The sequence below is a fragment of the Lepidochelys olivacea genome (genome assembly GCF_965140295.1).
Source record: "Lepidochelys olivacea isolate rLepOli2 genome assembly, chromosome: 9".
NCBI lineage: Eukaryota > Metazoa > Chordata > Testudines > Cheloniidae > Lepidochelys > Lepidochelys olivacea.
Window position 1 is genome coordinate 29,574,757 of NC_140419.1, and position 21,085 is coordinate 29,595,841.

The 21,085-nt window shown below is 38.7% G+C and overlaps 1 long non-coding RNA gene across 1 annotated transcript in view; it reads right to left on the reverse strand.

The window, feature by feature from the left end:
* Window positions 1-20,587, reverse strand: part of LOC311526210 — a 178,997-nt gene extending 158,410 nt beyond the window's left edge. The window contains exon 1 of the long non-coding RNA XR_014712965.1: window positions 20,490-20,587. This is a non-coding gene — a long non-coding RNA (uncharacterized lncRNA). The remainder of the gene's footprint in view (window positions 1-20,489) is intronic.
* Between the last annotated feature and the right edge of the window lie 498 nt (window positions 20,588-21,085).

Below are 21,085 nucleotides of genomic sequence, written 5' to 3' on the forward strand. Positions count from 1 at the left end.
GAACTAGTCCTGAACTGATCTCCTTTCTTTCAGTCCCCCATCTTTCCTGAATTACCTTCCTAATGGCTTCCTTCCCATGCTTCCAGTTCCTGACAAACCTAGGCATGGTGGGAATGTGCAAAGGTGAGACAAATCAGGTGTCTTCCCTTCCCCTTGAGATTTTGCATTGGCTTCTGGTCTCCTTCAACACCTCTTACAAAATAGTGACATGTTGGATCTCTTAAACCTTCAACTACTAACTATTCCTGGAAGCAACTGCCATGACCAGAGGCAGTTTCAATTATTTGAAATTATAATGTGCCATGTCAGAATCAGCAATCACATCAACTAGCTTGCATAGTTTGAAATGACAAAGGTAAACACTGAAAAGTAAAACCCTTTCTGATGACTCGCACCCTATATGGCTCTAGCCTACCACATTTACACTGATTGTAACTCCAATCTATAGACATCCTCTCAGCAGTGACTGGGAACGTTACAAATTAAAACTATTATTAGAATCTGGGCATTCAAAACCCTTGGACATTCTCTTGCTTCTTGAAACGAGGGGCACTTTTTATTTTCTGGATATGCTCTTGAAGACAATAGATAGAAGAACAACAAAAAAAACCCAGTGTATGAAAGAGATGTTTGCAATATCTGTCCTCTTGATACCCATACAGTATCTCTTCTGTTACTTCACAGGCAGTTATTTGTATCTTTTCAATAGAAGCAAATGTCTAGGAACTTGGATCAGTTCACAGATAAGTCATCAGTTTACAAATGTGACAAATATGACAAGAAATATGCAAGAAATTTTCAAGAAATATGACAAAAGGCAATGCTGAGGAAATTTCCCACTGTGCTAGAGAGGGCAGAGTGTTACACATCTCCCTTTGGCCATTACCCCAGCCTCACTTCTCTTCACCCTTTATTGACCCCTTCCTTGCCTCTGTCCATGCCAGCATCATGTAACACAAACAGCCCTCCACTGGGGAATCAGAAGACAAAAATTAGTCCTCGTACTACCAAATTTGAATAGTAGTTTCCAACGATTAATCCGTGGATAGATGAAAATCCAGGTTAACAGGCTCTAACCCTAGGGATCATTGTTTAATGGGCAATTCTGTAACATATATCTGATATTTGCCCCAGACACAAATGTAGACATTTATTCTAATGATTGTTTAGAATTCCCCACTGAGTTACGTCTTCTAGAACAGTGTTTTTTAAACTGGTGTCTTCAGGACAATGGTCCTGTGGAGGGACTTCTATTACAGGTGTTAGATCAAGCCTGGAACTTCTTGCTGGTTGTTTCCCAGGACTCTTCTTCGAGAAGCTTTTTGACTAGCTACATTCAATTATCTCTACCTCTCTACAGCCTATGTTACTGCTTCGTGTCTTTCTTTGTCCAGTGTTTTGTGGGTGTAAATTCATCTGTGCTCAATTCTGTGGACAACTCCAACATTGGAGAAACAGTTATCTCATGGAAGGGAAGAATCAAAGTGACCCAGAGGGATCAGAGAGCTGGGAAATACTATCAATAGGAAAAGAAACAATACTAATAAATGTTGAGTTCTACAAACAAAGAGAGCAAATACCCAGGACAACAGAAACACAAAATGGGGGTGTGCAACCAACATAGTCATACCCTTTACAGAAAAGTGAGTTTGTTTTCATTTTCTCTCTTTAATATGCTCCTCATATTACATTTTCACATAACCAAGCACTATAGCAGTCATAGGAGAGGTGTGGAATCTTGATTGGGGAGTCAGGAGGGGAAACGGCCCATAAAAGGACTTTGATCTTATGTTACCATAACATAAAAAAGCTAAGGATCAGAGGGGTAGCCGTGTTAGTCTGGATCTGTAAAAGTGGCAAAGAGTCCTGTGGCACCTTATAGACTAACAGACGTATTGGAGCATATACGTCTGTTAGTCTATACGGTGCCACAGGACTCTTTGCCGCTTTTATAAAAAAGCTAGAGAACCATTGTTTTAACATGAAGTGTCAGGACCCTGGAATTTTTACTGACTACAGAATATTCTTTAGATCTGACATGGTTTGCTGTTCGGGGAAAACATCCTTTGGATTCCTGTGGCCGTCTCCTGCCTCAGGTCATGAGGGTGTGGTGTTCATAAGAAGGAGCTTTCTTTCTCCCCATTCCCCCACTTTTCTGGCTCCTCACTCACACTCACATGGTCAGTTTTGCACGACCAGGAATAGACTGACACATCTGCCACTTTTCTGATCTATTAAATCATTTTGAAAATGCATTTGTATCTAATTAGAGTTCATTTTTGGCTGTCTTCCATGCTTGCATTGGTTTATTTCCATATAGTGAGATTTCAGGGTTGTTTGTTACTGCTTATATCTCATGTCCTGACTAGACAGCCACATTATGTTCCTCAAGTATCCCTGTTAATAACTGTGGTTTGACCCATGAACTTAATTTGCTGACAAATTTATCTTGGGATAGTGGATAGCCCTTCCTGGGTTATATGGGTTATATGACTAAAAATGGAGTGTAGAATAATTGTTTCCCAGCTGCTCAAGAGGTAAGGCACTTGTTTACAAAAAGCCGGACAGCGTAAACTTGATCATGGACCTAGGCTGGCCTGATTTCATGTAAAATAGACCTCTTAATTTTAGAGAGGGCACAGAAAAGCCATGCCCCTTGGTTGGGTTTGTATTTCCAGTGTCACCAAGGTGCTTCATCAAATATTATTCATCAAGGGGGGCATTTGAGCATCTGTGTAGGGACCATTTAGTTTATAGATAGGCCAGATCCACAGAGTTTGAATACAGTTCTACACTTTCACAAAGTTTGAAGGTATTCTGGTCTGGGGTTTTGAGTTAAGTCCATTTCTAATTTAGTTTAGTTCATGGAGCAAGAACCATCTTCCTGTACTAGCTAACTGTCTCTTATTATTCCAGCATTTCTTTTACTATTAGTCATGTCTCAACCTCTCATTCTCCATGTGACAATGTCACTTCAGGCATATGCAGAAACCTTGAAACTGAAAATCATCTGGTTTCATAATATTAAACAATGTTAAGAAACAAATGGAAATTAAATAGGGTAACACGATAGTCACATATATATTGTCCAATAATTTATATTGCAATTTAAATCCTTCTTCTGTTAAATTATTTAAATAATTAAATATATTATATCCATTTGGACAACATAGTTGCTTTGGAAATTATTAGTACCACTTGCATGAAACATTCCTTTGTATAATTAGAGTTTTTAATATGATTTCTGGTATGCTGTATAAACAAATAATACCTTATCAGCTATGGCGAATTATCATTTTAACTCAGGATTATGAAAGCATGTAAAATTATGCATGTTCAACAATGAAATTTCCAGGAATAGGCATTACATTTACAACTCATTAAGAGTTAATGACTGTTACGTCCTGAGATTTTATGGAAAACTGGGATATTATGATCCCAAGCTTCCTTTGAAAGTTCATAAATGATTTTATTTTAGAATTAACTGAACAAAATAGCTTTTGACTTTATGAAGCTACCAGCATTGTTGGCATTCCAATGTTATGAGTCCTACAGCTGGATTAGATCAATTAGCCCACAAACAGAACATTAAACAAGATTTTGCTAATATTAGTTCACACAGTTGAATTCTGTTACAAAATAAATATTCGAAGGGCAAACAGCAACACATTTTCACTTGTAGATATTGAGTCTGAAGCTGGAATTTGAAGCGTAAAACATTTAATAGTGTAACCAGTTCATCCTGCTCATTTTCCTGAAGCTCTATTAACAGTTTATTTTTCCTTTCTCATATCCTTTCCTAGTTATGATTTGTTTAACTTCAGTTATATCATATACAACCAACACTTCATAGAGCTGTGGTGGAATAGGGGAGGATGACAGATATTTTGTAACGTTAAAATAATTGTAGTTGTATTAAAATCATGACAGGTAGCTTATGTATTAGCAATTTTTAAAATGTTGCACTTTAAATTATATTAAACATGATAATGCTGCAAACCCACATTTGCACCCCAAGTTATTATTGTCTTGGTTTACAGACAAGCACATGGAGCCAGCCAACTGATGGTTGCACAAGGGAGTGAGAGAGGGCATGGATCCTCTACCCTATGCTTGTTCACCCTGTACAGGGCCCAAGCACAATGGATGAGATCTAGCTTCTCTTAAAATACATTAGAAAATTACCACTAACTTAAGAGGGAGCAAAACTGGGCCCAATGGGAGCCATTAAGCTGAAGTCCAACAACTCTTCAGGGTTAAATCTACAGACAGCATGAGGAGAGGTGAGGGGATTGCATGACCACAATTTGGCCCATACACTCCTAAGACCTTCATATTCATCCTCTGCCCAAACCAATTGACACCGATTGTTTGAATGGGGACTGCATGATTGAGGCCTTTAATATTACCTTTTACTTTACAACAGGAAACTGGAGCAATACAGAGTTTTTCAGGATGTCCTTTTCTTCAATATTAATGTCCTGACTTACATTTCAGTGACTTTTAATCAGACTTACTATGGTTGAGATGCAAAATGTTGTCTTTGTCCTTAAGACCATGACAGAGAATATTATCTGCATTCAGATGCTACTGGTTTGTGGTATTTCAATAATAAAACAGCAGGACTGAAGGCTCATGATGAGAAATCTGACTAATTACCTGTTAGATGATAGATGGTTGTAACTCGGCAGTGCCAGTCACTGAAAACAAAACACTTCTAGATATCAATCAGCTTCCTGACAAATTCAATTTCCATCACATTCAGTGGACAATAAATGTGAATTTTACCTCTGCAGCTACATAGCTTTGACTTTTAACTTTCAAATATGCATAATGATATTTTAATAAAGTAGAGATTTTTTAAAGTAAATTACTATTTAAATACCTGACATATTCATATTTCAAGCTTAAAGCTGGTGGAAATAATTAACATTGCAAATCTGTCTTGTGTTCTACTGCAGAGGGCAAGGTATAGCAGTTTTTCTGTTTTCTCAGTATATTTTCATTTAAGGCAAATTATTCACAACAACTTTAATGGATATATTCACTCTCTCCAATTTCTTTTTTATTTTGTTGTAAATGAGTTGGGTTCACATTCTGTATCTGATTCAAAAGGCAAAATGTCCAATTAACACCATCACATACCAGCATGTGGGCAGAGTTAAAACAAAGAGGGACTGAAGCATGGAAATAGAGCATGGGCTTGAAAAAACACCTCTCCTCTTTTTTTCTTTTTCTTTTTCTTTTTCTTTTTCTTTTTCTTTTTCTTTTTCTTTTTCTTTTTCTTTTCTTTTTTCTTTTATTCTTTTGAGGACTGGTTGCATTGTCAGGCTTGTCCAGCTGAAAACAAAGTGCCTGATTCTCATCCCATTTGCACTGGTGTGAATCAGGAGACGCCAATGAAATTAAACCAGTGTAAAATCTAGGTAAGTGAGATCTGAACCATGCCCTACAGGTCACCATTTTGTTGCATTAGGGATAGTAAAATGAAAGTTCTGGGAGGGAAAAAAACTTTGTTTAATATCCACCCAAACTTTTTTTATAATTATATGTATTATAGTAGCACCTTGTGGCTCCAGTCATGGCCCCATTGTACTTGACATGTACATGCACATAAAAAACAAAACAGTCCCTGCCCCAAAGACCTTACAGTCTTTGCATGTGGAGAGAGACACGTGGGTGGACAAAGCAGACAAATGGGTGGACAAGGTACAAGTGAAATAATTATGTTTGGTGTAATGAGTACCACTGTCAAAACATCGACAGTGAAGTGCAAGCAAAGCTTGGTCTCAGTCAATGGTTGCAGTGTTGTATATCTGTTATTCTCTTTTACGATGTACTACATATATATTCCATGCATATAAATGTCACATATACGTCTTTTTAAAAAATCTAGACTGTGGCCCTTATGTGGCAGATATTCCTAGCTGATCAAGTGTGATCTGAAGGGGAGCTGTATTAGGTGACCAACCTACTCAGCTGTGTATGAGCTGTGGGAAGCTTTGTCCTGTGCAAATAAGATAATTCTCAAGTGAGTAGCATCAGGGACCTGCTTGTTTCTAAGCATATTGAGGGGAAAGATAGAAGCAGTGGTGTGAGAGTTTGGGGAGGGTTCCCAGCAGCAGGGGGACACACTGGGCATTTATTTATTTCCAAAGCAACTCTTACCCTTTTCATTTCTCCACTGCTGGAAATCAGCCTCATGCCTTACCCTGAACTCCCCACATGACTTTCATCTCTGCTTTTGGTTCTCCAGCCAACTCTTGGGCTATGAATGAGCAAGGAAGTGGTGGGTCAACCACCTGGACCATCTGACTGCAGAGTCAGAGTGGGCAGTAGTGTGAAATCAGGCCATTGGCAGTTGGCAGACAAGTAGGAAATTGGAAGGAATCAGCCCATGGGCAGAAGTCAGGTTTGGATTCAGGAAGATGAGCCCCAGAAGTTGTGGGAAGAGAATTATTTGGTGCATTAAGAGTTAAAATAAGTAACATCCACTTAGTAAGTCCTAGCCATTTTACCTGAGGATGTTGGGTCATACGCATGTCAGGGTCCAAATTAGCTTGTTGAACCATAATCAGAGCATGATTAGCCAGATTTAAGAGTGGGCCACCAGCAACAATCAGCCCTAAGCCCTGATCCCACCCACATTGTATTCAGTGGCAAAACTTCCATAGACATCAGTGGTGCAGGAGCAGGGGCCCTAATGCATAGCTTACTCAACAGTCTAGGGCCCATGGAGCTCAACTAAACACAACTTGCTGACTTCCCATAATGTTGCATGCTACCAACATGTATGGATCGCTTTTGGCTGCCTGATGTTAAGTTTGGTGTAAATGATTTTGCAATAGGAGTTATAGACAATTTGCCCTTCAGACCACATCTTTATCTGTATCTGCAGCCTAACATTTTGCAAGTAGATGTTCTTTTCCAATTTCTTTTCTGTCTTTTCTGAATTTTCAAGGACCATTTCTACTTTCCTTTAAGAAAGATCCGTTATTAGAACTACAAGAGCTTGTCTCTTTTGCGTATACTTTCTTGCTACTACACTAGTAGACATCAATCTATGCAGGAAATGAGGGGTTTAGTACATCAATGAAACGGGAGATCCCCAAGTAAAGATTATTAAAGACTAGGTCACTACATACTACAGATATCCCTTAAAAAATAACAGTAGTTCCATTAACTAAATGTTTCCTTTTCTAGTATCATTACTAAACTTTATGAGATGCTTATTTCTAGTTTTCATTCTTCTTGTTAGGCACTTTTTTATTAAAAACATTCTTGACTGAACTGTGCCATTAAAATTGCTGCATGCAAAAGGTCAGTACTTCTAGGCTTTTTTTAAGGGAGCATAACATTAAAGGATTCAAAAGAAAGTATGTCCCTTTAAAAGGCCAAAAGGTCATTTATCATTTTAAATGGAGTGACAACACACTAAGGATATATTCTTCCATTGCTTTGCAGATTGAATTTCCATTGATTTCACTAAGAGGTCTACGTGTGAAACAGCTGTAGAATCATGAATCAGACCCTACATGGCAAGCAAAGACATTCTATTTTTACAGAATGTGCCATATCAATGCAGCTGTTATTTAATTACAGTTTTACAAGAACAGTAAATAAAAAGCCAAATGTCCTTTATTTTCAATAAATGAAACACACTTAAGACTCTAATTGAATAAAATGTCATTTCCAATATATTTTCATGTGATATGGTTGCAAATGTCCAATTTTTAGCCTCAGTGCACAAAAATGATAAGGTCAGAACCTGAAACATGGTGAAGTTATTAGCCCTGTTCTATGCTACCTTGTAAAAACGTCTTCCACATGATATATGCTGTATCGTGCAAGAAGAATTGGTTACCAAATTATGTAAATTACTAAAAAAGTATGTAGATGATAAAATGGTGGCAGCTTTAATGAGAGCCATTGGTTTCTTTGTCCATTGGTTGTGCCATCACTGTGCACTCAAAGCTCCCATTGACTTCATGAGGAGAAGACATGCGTCCTTAAATTGTGACCAAATCAGATTTTCATGTTAAAAGAGACTATATATTCCAATTTTACTTGGAGAATCACAGTTTTTTATATGAGGTCTCAGTTTCCCAAGAATTTCTTCTGGAACTCTGGACATCTGCTTTTTCATTTCATCAGTCTAAACATTGGGCTTTTTATAATATGGAATGGTAGACAAATTTCCTTTGTGTTTAACAAGAACAAATAGCACAGTGGAACATTGGTCAGTCTCATGAAAAGTGTTGCAAGTAAAGAGAAAAAAAGTTCAATAAACATAGGCACTATCAATATAGTTCTTTTGCTTAAAATGAATATTAATAACAATTGTTCAGTGTTTCATGATATACTAATTCAGAGCATTATCTTCCACTTTGAGAAATATTCATGTGTCAAAGAGAAAATCTTCCATTTTGAGAAATATTCATGTGTCACTGTAGAGCTGGAAGCAGAAGGTAGCAGCTCTAGCACACATTACAAAAAACTATTCAAATATTTTATGACCCTGAAAGTTGTTGCACATAAGTGTTTTCTTAATTTGAAAATATGGTCAACTTCTTACATGTACTCATGGCCTGGAAAAATTTATGACCAACAGTTAGGTACAAAAAGGTGTAATTCATTCCTCTTCACAGGCCCAGCACAAGGCCTATGTAATGTCTAAGCCCCGCATTAGAGCTCAAGTTAGGACTTATCATGTAATGGCTAAATCACATTTGAACCATACAGTTAACCTCAATCAGCTCACCCAACTTGTCCCTACCTATGCTGACAGCAAAGTCGTGTTTAACACCATGTTTAAAGAAATCTCTGTAACTGTTTATTGCAATGCTTGATAGCAACAACTACTACGCTAAATATTGCTGTTTCTCTCCCCACAATTACTTTTTCCTTTTCTATTTTTTACATTCCACCAGGACCAGTAGGCTGCTTCCCTTTAAACAAGGATCAAGTCAATAAACTAGGAGAGGGTGAGTTACCCCTCACTTCTTCCTCCAATGTTAGCAGAGACATATTAGTTCTATGATCATAGAATCATAGAATATCAGGGTTGGAAGGGACCTCAGGAGGTCATCTAGTCCAACCCCCTGCTCAAGGAAGGACCAATCCCCAACTAAATCATCCCAGCAAGGGCTTTGTCAAGCCTGACCTTAAAAAATTCTAAGGAAGGAGATTCCACCGCCTCCCTAGGTAACGCATTCCAGTGCTTCACCACCCTTCTAGTGAAAAAGTTTTTCCTAATATCCAACCTAAACCTTCCCCACTGCAACTTGAGACCATTACTCCTCGTTCTGTCATCTGCTACCACTGAGAACAGTCTAGATCCATCCTCTTTGGAACCCCCTCTCAGTTAGCTGAAAGCAGCTATCAAATCCCCCCTCATTCTTCTCTTCTGCAGACTAAACAATCCCATTTCCCTCAGCCTCTCCTCATAACTCATGTGTTCCAGTCCCCTAATCATTTTTGTTGCCCTCCACTGGATGTTTTCCAATTTTTCCACATCTTTCTTGTAGTGTGGGGCCCAAAACTGGACACAGTACTCCAGATGAGGCCTCACCAATGTCGAATAGAGGGGAACGATCACGTCCCTCGATCTGCTGGCAATACCCCTACTTATACAGCCCAAAATGCCATTGGCCTTCTTGGCAACAAGGGCACACTGTTGACTCATATCCAGCTTCTCGTCCACTGTAACCCCTAGGTCCTTTTCTGAAGAACTGCTTCCTAGCCATTCAGTCCCTAGTCTGTAACGGTGCTTGGGATTCTTCCTTCCTAAGTGCAGGACTCTGCACTTGTCCTTGTTGAACCTCATCAGATTTCTTTTGGCCCAATCTTCTAATTTGTCTAGGTCCCTCTGTATCCTACCCCTACCCTCCAGCATATCTACCTCTCTTCCCAGTTTAGTGTCATCTGGAAACTTGCTGAGGGTGCAATCCACGCCATCCTCCAGATCATTAATTAAGATATTGAATAAAAACGGCCCCAGGACCGACCCCTGGTGCGCTCCATTTGATACCGGCTGCCAACTAGACATGAAGCCATTGATCACCACCCATTGAGCCCGACAATCTAGCCAGCTTTCTATCCACCTTATAGTCCATTCATCCAGCCCATATTTCTTTAACTTGCTGGCAAGAATATTGTGGGAAACTGTGTCAAAAGCTTTGCTAAAGTCAAGGAACAACACGTCCACTGCTTTCCCCTCATCCATAGAGCCAGTTATCTCGTCATAGAAGGCAATTATATTAGTCAGGCATGACTTGCCATTGGTGAATCCATGCTGACTGTTCCTGATCACTTTCCTCTCCTCTTAGTGCTTCAGAATTGATTCCTTGAGGACCTGCTCCATGATTTTTCCAGGGATTGAGGTGAGGCTGACTGGCCTGTAGTTCCCAGGATCCTACTTCTTCCCTTTTTTAAAAATGGGCACTACATTAGCCTTTTTCCAGTCGTCCGGGACCTCCCCCGATCTCCATGAGTTTTCAAAGATAATGGCCAATGGCTCTGCAATCACATCCGCTAACTCCTTTAGCACTCTCAGATGCAGCGCATCTGTCCCCATGGACTTGTGCTCATCCAGCATTTCTAAATAGACCAGAACCACTTCTTTCTCCACAGAGGGCTGGTCACCTCCTCCCCAAGCTGTCCTGCCCAGTGCAGTAGTCTGGGAGCTGACCTTTTTTGTGAAGACAGAGGCAAAAAAAGCATTGAGTACATTAGCTTTTTCCACATCCTCTGTCACTAGGTTGCCTCCCTCATTCAGTAAGGGGCCCACACTTTCCTTGACTTTCTTCTTGTTGCTAACATACCTGAAGAAACCCTTCTTGTTACTCTTAACATCTCTTGCTTGCTGCAACTCCAGGTGTGATTTGGCCTTCCTGATTTCACTCCTGCATGCCCGAGCAATATTTTTATACTCTTCCCTGGTCATTTGTCCAATCTTCCACTTCTTGTAAGCTTCTTTTTTGTGTTTAAGATCACCAAGGATTTCACTGTTAAGCCAAGCTGGTCGCCTGACATATTTATTATTCTTTCTACGCACCTCAATAAGGATTCTTTAAAATACAACCAGCTCTCCTGGACTCCTTTCCCCCTCATGTTATTCTCCCAGGGGATCCTGCCCATCAGTTCCCTGAGGGACTCAAAGTCTGCTTTTCTGAAGCCCAGGGTCTGTATTCTGCTGCTCTCCTTTCTTTCTTGTGTCAGGATCCTGAACTCGACCATCTCATGGTCACTGCCTCCCAGGTTCCCATCCACTTTTGCTTCCCCTACTAATTCTTCCCGGTTTGTGAGCAACAGTTCAAGAAGAGCTCTGCCCCTAGTTGGTTGCTCCAGCACTTGCACCAGGAAATTGTCCCCTACACTTTCCAAAAACTTTCTGGATTGTCTGTGCACCGCTGTATTGCTCTCCCAACAGATATCAGGGTGATTGAAGTCTCCCATGAGAACTAGGGCCTGAGATCTAGTAACTTCCATTAGTTGCCAGAAGAAAGCCTCATTCACCTCATCCCCCTGGTCCGGTGGTCTATAGCAGACTCCCACCACAACATCATCCTTGTTGCTCACACTTCTAAACTTAATCCAGAGACTCTCAGGTTTTTCTGCAGTTTCATACCGGAGCTCTGAGCAACCATACTGCTCTCTTACATACAATGCAACTCCCCTACCTTTTCTGCCCTGCCTGTCCTTCCGGAAGAGTTTATATCCGTCCATGACAGTACTCCAGTCATGTGAGTTATCCCACCAAGTCTCTGTTATTCCAATCACATCATAATTCCTTGACTGTGCCAGGACTTCCAGTTCTCCCTGCTTGTTTCCCAGGCTTCTTGCATTTGTGTGTGATAACTTCAATCTACACCAACCTGAGAATCAAAAATTCAAAGTCCATTTCTAAACCTCATTTTCCTGTCTACTCTAAATTGTGGCCACTATGTCATTAAGAAACCTATAATTACCTTAATTATAATCCATTATCTCAAGTTGCCAGTACATCTCATATTATCAGGATTAGTCCAATAAAAAGGAAAATCTCTGGTTTACTGCATATTTTAAAGGACACAACTTTGTAAAGAATTATGCACTGTGGCCTTACATTGTGAATTAAGGTAGGAGAACATTATAAAGGTTGTCTGTTCATTTTATATTATAATATATTAAATACTATTAGAATACTTTGCACCGATGAACTAAGGATTTCAATGTGCTTTCCACACATTAGTTTGTCCTCACATCTTTGCCAAATTGGTTATTATCCCCATCATCCACATAAGGAAACTAAGAAACAGAAAAATTAGGGGCCAAAATCTGTATGAGGTTGAGCACCCTCAATTGACAGTTGAGGATGCTCACAACATCTCAGAAGGTGCTCAGCAGAATGAGGCCAAATTGCCTTGCTCAAGCTGAGAGAGGAAGTCTATAACAGAACAGAGCGTAGAATTTAGATCTTCTGACTCCTGCTCCTGACAGGATAATCCAACCCCTCCATTATCTTTTATAATAATGAGCTCAGTGAATGTCCTCCAGAGCCACATATATTTTTTTTCCAGAAAGTCCTTCGGCGTATCCTCCCAGATCTGTAGATACAACAAATCCTGATCAGTTTTATTGGCAGTTTTCCAGGACTGATGTAAACATGATAAACTCTAAGATCCTACTGCACCATAGAAAATATTAATAAGTACTGCATGTGTCTCATGCATTTAATATGCTCTAGACTAGCTAAATGACACATGTTTATTGTGGTGGAGTAATTTTTTTATAAAATGTAAACTTTACAAGCCATCAGACTATGTAGTAATAAGTGGGGGAAGAGGGAAAGACATAAAGGTGAGCATTGCACACTGGTTATATATATTTTCAGTGAACTTTTAACTAAATCCTTGGGGAGTGATGGGGAGGGGTGAGTAACCAGAAGGCTGTTTTCCTCTATATCACAAGATCAAATCCAGGTTAGAGGTGACAAAAAGTTATCATCTGATGGCTCTTTGTTGGCATGCTTGAAATGCATGGTGGATCCTGTCCAAGTGGACAAGTAGACATCACCTGTGGAAAAGTAGACCTCACCAACTCCATCAAAACAATGAGCACTAGTTGGTAGCTTGGTTGGAAGCGTTAACAGAGAAACCAGTGACCTGAGCATGTGAATTGAACTACCATCCCTAAAAGAGGACTTCCAGTTCAGGGCTAAGACTAGCAGAGTGGAGAAGCTCTCACTGTCTGAGCTGTTATGTATATAAGGCCTGATACAAAGTTAATCCGAAGACCCAGTGTCCTCAATGGGCTTTGAATAAGACACTGACAGAGTGCACAAGAAACCTGATAAGTGTCACTGTATTCATCCACAAACTCAATAACTTTCCCCAAAAAAACAAACAAAACCTGCAGTCTCACTCTCTTCTCACAAAGGATTTAGTATCAGAGTACTACAATGAAGGTCTCATGTTACTAAAATGTAATTACTTTAAAAAAATATTCTACAGTATATTTGCTAGCACGCTATGAATTATTAACACAAATTAAAACTAACATATGGTTGTAAAAATAAATTAAAGTACATTTTGTTATGCAGATTTTTATGGTGTTCACTTGATTACTCACTAATTTGCAAAATGTGGTAATCTGTAATAGGCATCCCAGTTATTAGTGAAATCATACTATACTGTAGTCTCCAGTGCTGACAAACTCATGTGTTCCACCAGCAATAAGTACCCCTTTAAAAAAAATCAGAAAAAATAAATAAAGGGCCTGATTCTCATTTGCACCAAGACCCATTTACACCATTCTTGCAGTTCAAAGGGGCTCAAAGTTGGTGTAAAATGGCCTTTGCACTCCTGAGATCCCATAAATGGGCCTTACTATAAATGAGAAACAGGCCCAGATCACTGAAGGATTTTTAGCAGCTATTTTAGTATCTTGCATTAAAGTCAGTGGGAGTATTTAAAAAAAGAAAAAAACAGGCTATTTATTTAGGTACCTAGGTGAGTATCTAAGAGCCTAAACTTTGGCTCCCATTTTTGAAAATCTTGGCTACTGTGTATATGCAATCATAGTAAACTGGAACAGATGTAAGGGTTATCAATAAATAGTTGTCACGTCCTCTTGAGTTAAGATCAGGAGATTGCGAATGATTCACTTACATGAAAGACAAAGAACACTGCTAAACAAAATATCATGTCTAAAAAATACTCATTTGAGTCATTTATTAAATATATTTACATTTTTTTAAATCCTAAAATATTTATGATAGACTATAACAGCTGCCAAGTCCAAAGTTTCTGTCAACAACTCTGCAAATTCTCTGTCTCTTGAAATAGAGTTTTGTTTTGTAGATCTTATCTTTTTAATTAATATGATACAAGCAAATACTTACAAATAACAGCTTAGACCCACACTGAGGATTGATCTCTACCCAACAAAGAATGAAAAGTTCACCTTTAAGTCACCAGTTGAGCTAAGGTACCAAAGAGGAATTGCTTCTTTTTCATCAACTCTAGAATAGTGTATGTGCACTCGCGGGCTTGATCCAACCCCCGTTAAAGTCTGTGGAAAGGCTTTATAGTCCCCATGTAAGCAACAATGCCCAGGCGCTGTAGAGTATGTTATATACAATATATCACCATTCCCCTTAATTATGAGGATTTTAGTCAGACGCATGACATAAATGGGCCTATCCTGCATTCCTTACTCAGGCAAAACTCCCCTTGAAGACAAGGGGAGTTTTTCCAGTGTAAAGGAAGCAGCATCTGGCCTTTATGTAATCCTTTAGGTGTGGAAATTTATTTTGGGGTGAAGAAATAATACATGTATTATGGGACATTCAAACAGTTGCTGAGTAAAATTATTGATTGTCAATGCGGTGCTGAGATACTAATTTATAGAATTAACTAATAAGATGGCGTCATGTATAATTGTATTCATTTGGTCATTGCCTTTCATAAATCTCTACAAATCTACATCACCATGTGTTGGAGCAAAACTAGCTAATATTTATAATGTTTCATTATTTTGGACTACTTGGAATAAAATCTATAGACTTATATAAAATCCAGCACGATATGTCAGGAATACAGAGTCCACTTGCAGGATTTATAGTAGGACACAAAACACAAGCAGGCACAATACAAAACAGTAATTGCAAGCTACAAACAGCTGTATGGCATTTACTCAAAATACTTTTACATTTAGCACACTTATCATGTGGAACTTGGAACTAGATCGGTGTTTGGGGATGGCAGATATGAAATTATGTTTCTTTACTAGAATTTCAGGAATGTATACAGGACTGAATTATGAAATCCTTGCTCTGCCCTTATACAGGTAAAAATATTATTGAAATCTAGTATCAGAGTACTACAATGAAGGTCTGAGGAAGGACTTCAGAAGTTTGTCTATAGATAATATATCTAAAAGTTATATTTAGAAAAGACAGTGAACCAGTCAAATTGTCATTGAATAGCTTTCATACCAGAAATGAGTTGTTTGCAACCTTTTAGTACAGTTGTGTTTGCCTCTCAATATTTTGTAGTGTACTACCAGGAACACAAAGAGCATGTATACTTATGACTGTTGTTATAAGTTAGAATCCAAATACTGGGCTAACAGTGAAACACTGTCCTTATAATTGGTGTGACTTTTTTTTAATGTGTGTCCAAGCTTTCTAAAGAGTCAGTGGAAGTTTTGCCAGAGTTTGGAATGAGGGATATGGCCCTCACCATGTGACTACTAAAAACACTGTACAATATTGTGTTGTTATGGTTTTAAAATTCAATGTTCTACTGGACTTCTTAAATATATAGTGGAACCTAATTGTACCGAATACCTAAATAATGAATCTCCATTTATAGAGGAGTAGGTTAAAAGTCTTAAATACTTTCAATATACACTGCATATGAAAATTAAAATTCCAGTTATGGTGAACTTCTACATATAGTGAAGTTCTTCTGTTAAAACAAAAATGAACCAAAATGGGCACTAATGTACTGCAGATAGTAAATATCATCAGTATGAGAACTATCATGGAAAAACAAAGTCTGATCCTGCTCTCACTGAAATCTTCCAGTGACTCCAATGGGAACAGGATCAGCTCCATACCCAGCACACCCCAATAGAAATATTCAAATTACTATAAAAGTTTTATTGAATGTGACATCTCATAACACAAAGCACCAACTGCACAAACGGTTCCCAATATTATCAGGGAATTATTTCATTCTATTTGTAAAAGACATACGTAAAGGAATGTTTTTCTCACATGTGCTAATCCTTGGCAAATATGAAAGGTGTGGAAATCTGGTCAATTTTCAACTTGTAGTCATATGGCTGACCGGGGCATCATACTGGAAATGACTGTTAGTTGGCTGCCACTTTTTATTTAGTATATATTCAAAGACACCTTTTGTGAGCCAAAGATATATATTTTTTGCAAGATGAATCAATAAACTTAAAACCATTACAAGAAATTAACCTATTTTAAGTAGCATGTAAATAATGTTATGTAAGTAAAAAAAAAAACCAGACAAAAATGCTGTATCTGTGCAGTTAATTGTACTGGGTCTGTAATTTACTACTCATGTAGGGCTTGATCCAACTCCCACTGAAGTCAACAGAAGTCTCCCCACTGATTTCAATGGGAGCTGGATCAAGCTCTTATTTCAGAGTTCATGCATTTTACCAGCTTAATACAGTTACATGCTTTGCAAATCTTTTTTCCATTGCTGCTCATGGAGGCATTCAACAATTTGCTGAGAAGAATAATTATGTGAGAAAGCACAAACCACATTACATAAACATTAAATATACCCTTGTGACTACCACAAATATTTGAAAAATATATAGTCCAACTCTGGAAAGACAGATTTATTTTTGTTTCAAAATTTAAACTAAGCATTGCAAGCAAATTAATTGGATAGGTTCTGAATTATAATACCAGTGATATTCAGCATAGTAAAAGTTTTACAAGCAGACTGTTGTGAATAAAAATAAATAAACAAATCCAGACTGATTTTATGACTGCCAGTAAAAGCATTTTAAGTATATAACAATACTTTACTCACACAAAAGGTGATCCCTTTTATTTAAATTGAGACACTAGAATGATATAGGTAATAGTTTGTATTGTAACTCTCTGCGCTAAACCCAAAATGCCAGTCTAAAACCTTCAGTCTTTTGAATACTTTAGTTTTCCACAAACTGTAAGTTCAAGACAAGGATACACAATTTAGCATGATTAATTAAATAAATATTATATAGATATAAATAGCATCTTAAATTATATGATGTACATAATATGGAGTGTTTCTAAATTACTGGTATAACGTTTTGTATGTGATGCCTATATCTGACTGGTACAGTAAAGTTGGTGGAAACATATTGATATGCAATCCTTATATCATGTATGATTGGCTTTAACATATTTATTAAATGATAATTCTTTTAAATAATAAATGGAACTACACCTGCTCTGTTAAGACTGTTCCAAAATGTGCAATATTTTTTTCCTCTAAAAGCCCACCCTTCCTTACGCAGCTTAGTGCCTGATCCTTGTACTTAGGCCATTCAAATGTCAAACAAAACATGGTATTTTAAAGCAGAATACTTCTTGTTACACAGAAAACCTCTGTCCAGACACATGTTCTACTTCCCTGGCTTGTAAATATGAATTATGAATCAAGTGTATTTCTAATATGTGACCAGTTTGAGATTACCACTGGACAACAATCTCTGAGGGGGTTCAGTCACCAGGCTCATTCCATTTGCTTCTGTGAACAGTGAATGTTCCCAAAATCTACTTGAAATAAGATGAAGGAGGAGATATACCGAAATGTTTGTGTGTTTTTTCTCAAATCAGAAGTGAATATCCATATGCTTCTGCTGTTGTTGGAAATCTCGGCCTTACACCATCATAGTTTAAATTTTCTGACTGGATGTTAAACCTCTGAAACATCATTCATTTGCCCTAGAAAGTGCAGATTTGAATACATGTTCACTTCTGCACAAACTTGAAGAACTTTATGAATAAAATGAACTATTCCCATAGTTTCTGAACCCTGGTCTTGCATTTAGGTAGTGACTTTTGAAGGTATAGCTCAATACTGAACTTATGAGGAAAAAAAGCTGACAGCAAGGCATGGTTTTGCATTTCTGTCAGTTTTATTTGGAATTATATCCAGCTTGGGAAAAGCAGCCAGCTACCCTTCAAATTAATGATCAGATGATTTAGATTTATTAAATGTATAGCTGGAATCTTGTTTGTAAAATACATGTAAATAAGGAAAAGGGTGTGTGGGCGTGCCTATATTTTGCTAATGTGCACATTTTTCAAAGTTAATATTATTCATTCAGGACCAATAATTTACTAACAAAGTTATGATCTTAAAGCAAATTTGGCTACAACTCCAAATGGAATAACTATATTTAAATAAGAGGTCAAATTCTGTTCCCATTTAACTCAGTGGCCAAACTCTCCTTGGCTTCAGCAGAGACAGACTAGCTATAGACGTTTTGCCTCAGTGACGAGTGCAGAATTGGGCCCATTTCTCAACCTGCTCTGCACACCTTTCCTCCATTCCGCGAAGAGGGATTGTCTGCTTATATTTGTTTAGTCAGTGTACTACAGGACGGCGTACCTTAACCAATGCACCGCTCTCTATGAGCTGGGTAGCACATGTTCAACAAATGATTTATTAAAAAATGAACTGTTGTTTTCCCTTCCTTCTGACAGCAAATTAAAAAAAAAAGCAACAACAACAAAAGTCTCAAAAGTTGCCCGTGCCTTGTCATCTGAGTAAAGTCCTGCACAACTTCACAAGATAAACTTTGACAAGCTCATAAAGCCGTGTGGAGTTTCGTTCTCCTTTTAACGCAGGACTTTAACTTGGCTGTAATGTATGCTTCATCCCCCAGACAGTTGGGAGATTTAGATTACTATAGCATGTCAAAGAATTTCAGTTAAACCCCTTTAAGTAATACCAATGTTGGTATGTATATAGACACACATACATAATTCATGTATGTGTGTCTATATCAAATATTTAGTAATAAATAGATTGACACCCCCACAAAAAAATCCAGGTGCAGGATACGTCTTGAATAGCGTTTGGATATTTTCTCCTGATGGTGCAGCGCCTTTCCGATGGCTCGTTTATTAAGGGAGTTACACATTTTGCAATTATGGAAATGTTAAAATAAGAAGAAACCACATCAAAGATACACAGTTGGATTTTGCGTAGCGAAAGTAAAAGCACATCACTCCCATTCTGCTCTTATCTTAAACCATGTGCAAATTCCATCTGTATTTTTAAAAGTGTAACCCTATTTGTTACCCCTTGTAAGTCTTTGGAGCTTTGCATTTGATGTACACAGCGCGTAACACTTCCAGCATTGCTAGAGAGTAAGAAAATAACACCACTTGTTAGCGTAACTGGGACACTAGTTTCACACACTTATTCGGTACAAGGGCTTCTAAGAACGGAATTCATTAGAATGCAATTATTGCACGTATTTATAACCAGCACGAAGTGATAATGTGAAAACTTTTCGAGAACCGTAAAGTGCCATGAACTTGAGGGTGCTAAACAACTACAAAGATCGGCTTCTCCATTGTGATTCTCAGTCCCCTTTCCTCCTGCTGCTCTTCTCTCCTGAACTTTGTAAAACTTTCAGACCTACAGGGATAACTGTTTCTCTGTCAGTGGAATCACGAGGCTGGGTATCAGTTTACTCAGATAACGATAGGATCTAATTTATCCAATCCCCATTTACAACCTGTTTCCTACTAAGGTATGTCAGCCAAAGGGCAGCTATCCTCTTAATGTTCATTTTCTTAATTTAAAGGGAGAGGGAGTAATTCAAATCCAACCTCATCTGAGTAATGGTGAATTGTATTAGGTCAGGGCTGTGCGCTGTGCTTTTAAAAAGAATTGACAAATGAATGTATAGGTGGCATTTTTGCTGTATCTGAATGATTTTAAAGGACAGATTTTTTTTAAAAGCGCAGGTTTTTCTTTTTTTGCAAAAAATGGTTTTGATTCCTCGGATACCTGGACAGAGTGGCATCAGAGTGTGTGTAACACTTGGGAGCGTTCATTGAACAAATCAACCCCGAATCATTATTGGATGTTCAAAAGTCCCCGTGTGGCAGCTGCATACTTTGTGTCGCTTGTTATGGTCTGATGTGTACTGAAAATTTAAAGATCAGACTCAAAACACAGCCTGGCTCTCCCCATAACAAAAAGTTGCTTTGCAGACGGCAGGGAATGGTATTAGTGCCATGGCTACTGCCTACGCCAGCGATGATTATTTGGTCTGTTTGCTCCCATTCAGAGTTAATACACGACAATAGTTTTACTCTGTGCTGCTTGACGTGAAACCACTGGGGCCGGGCAATTCTGCTCAAAACAAATAAAACGTCCACACACACACACACGGAACAGCGAGCCGAGCTGTGCGAGTTTGCAATGGAGAAAAGCATCACTTACCAGGGCTGGATTCTAGGGCTCGGCAAACGCTGCCAGGAGGGATGAGAAGTGAAAAACTGAAAGGAAACGCAAAAGGCCGAAAGTTGGAAGAGGGGATTTCGGGCGGGTTGCGGTGGGGGGGGGGGGGGAAGACACGGTGAGTAGAGTCAGGGGGAAGCGCGAGCACGGCGCTCCTTGCTCTCCCTGGCCGCCACCAAAACAAAGATCCGGGAGCAAGGCTCTGCCAGATCTACACACACAGATCAACGGAGGGCCAAACCGCAGCGGCTCACTCACTCCAGCTAGCGGAAAGGGTTAACTCTCCCGCGGGTCAGGCTAGCCCCTGCCAAAGTTATTTTGTAAACAAATACGCCTGAAGGTAAAGGTTCGGGCGCCTTGCAAATAGCGAAGGGGCGAATGATTGAAAGTGGAATTTAGCATGCAAAATAATAGTCATTAATAAAAATATCGTTCCACTTGTCTGCATGTGGAAGCCACTTTCTCCCTGCTTCTGCCCTAAAATCGGGCGAATATTTTACTCTTCCCGACTTGGCAAGTCTGTTTCTGAAAAACGTGACTGTCTGAGACCAGGCGGAGTTTGGGATTAACAGGAAATA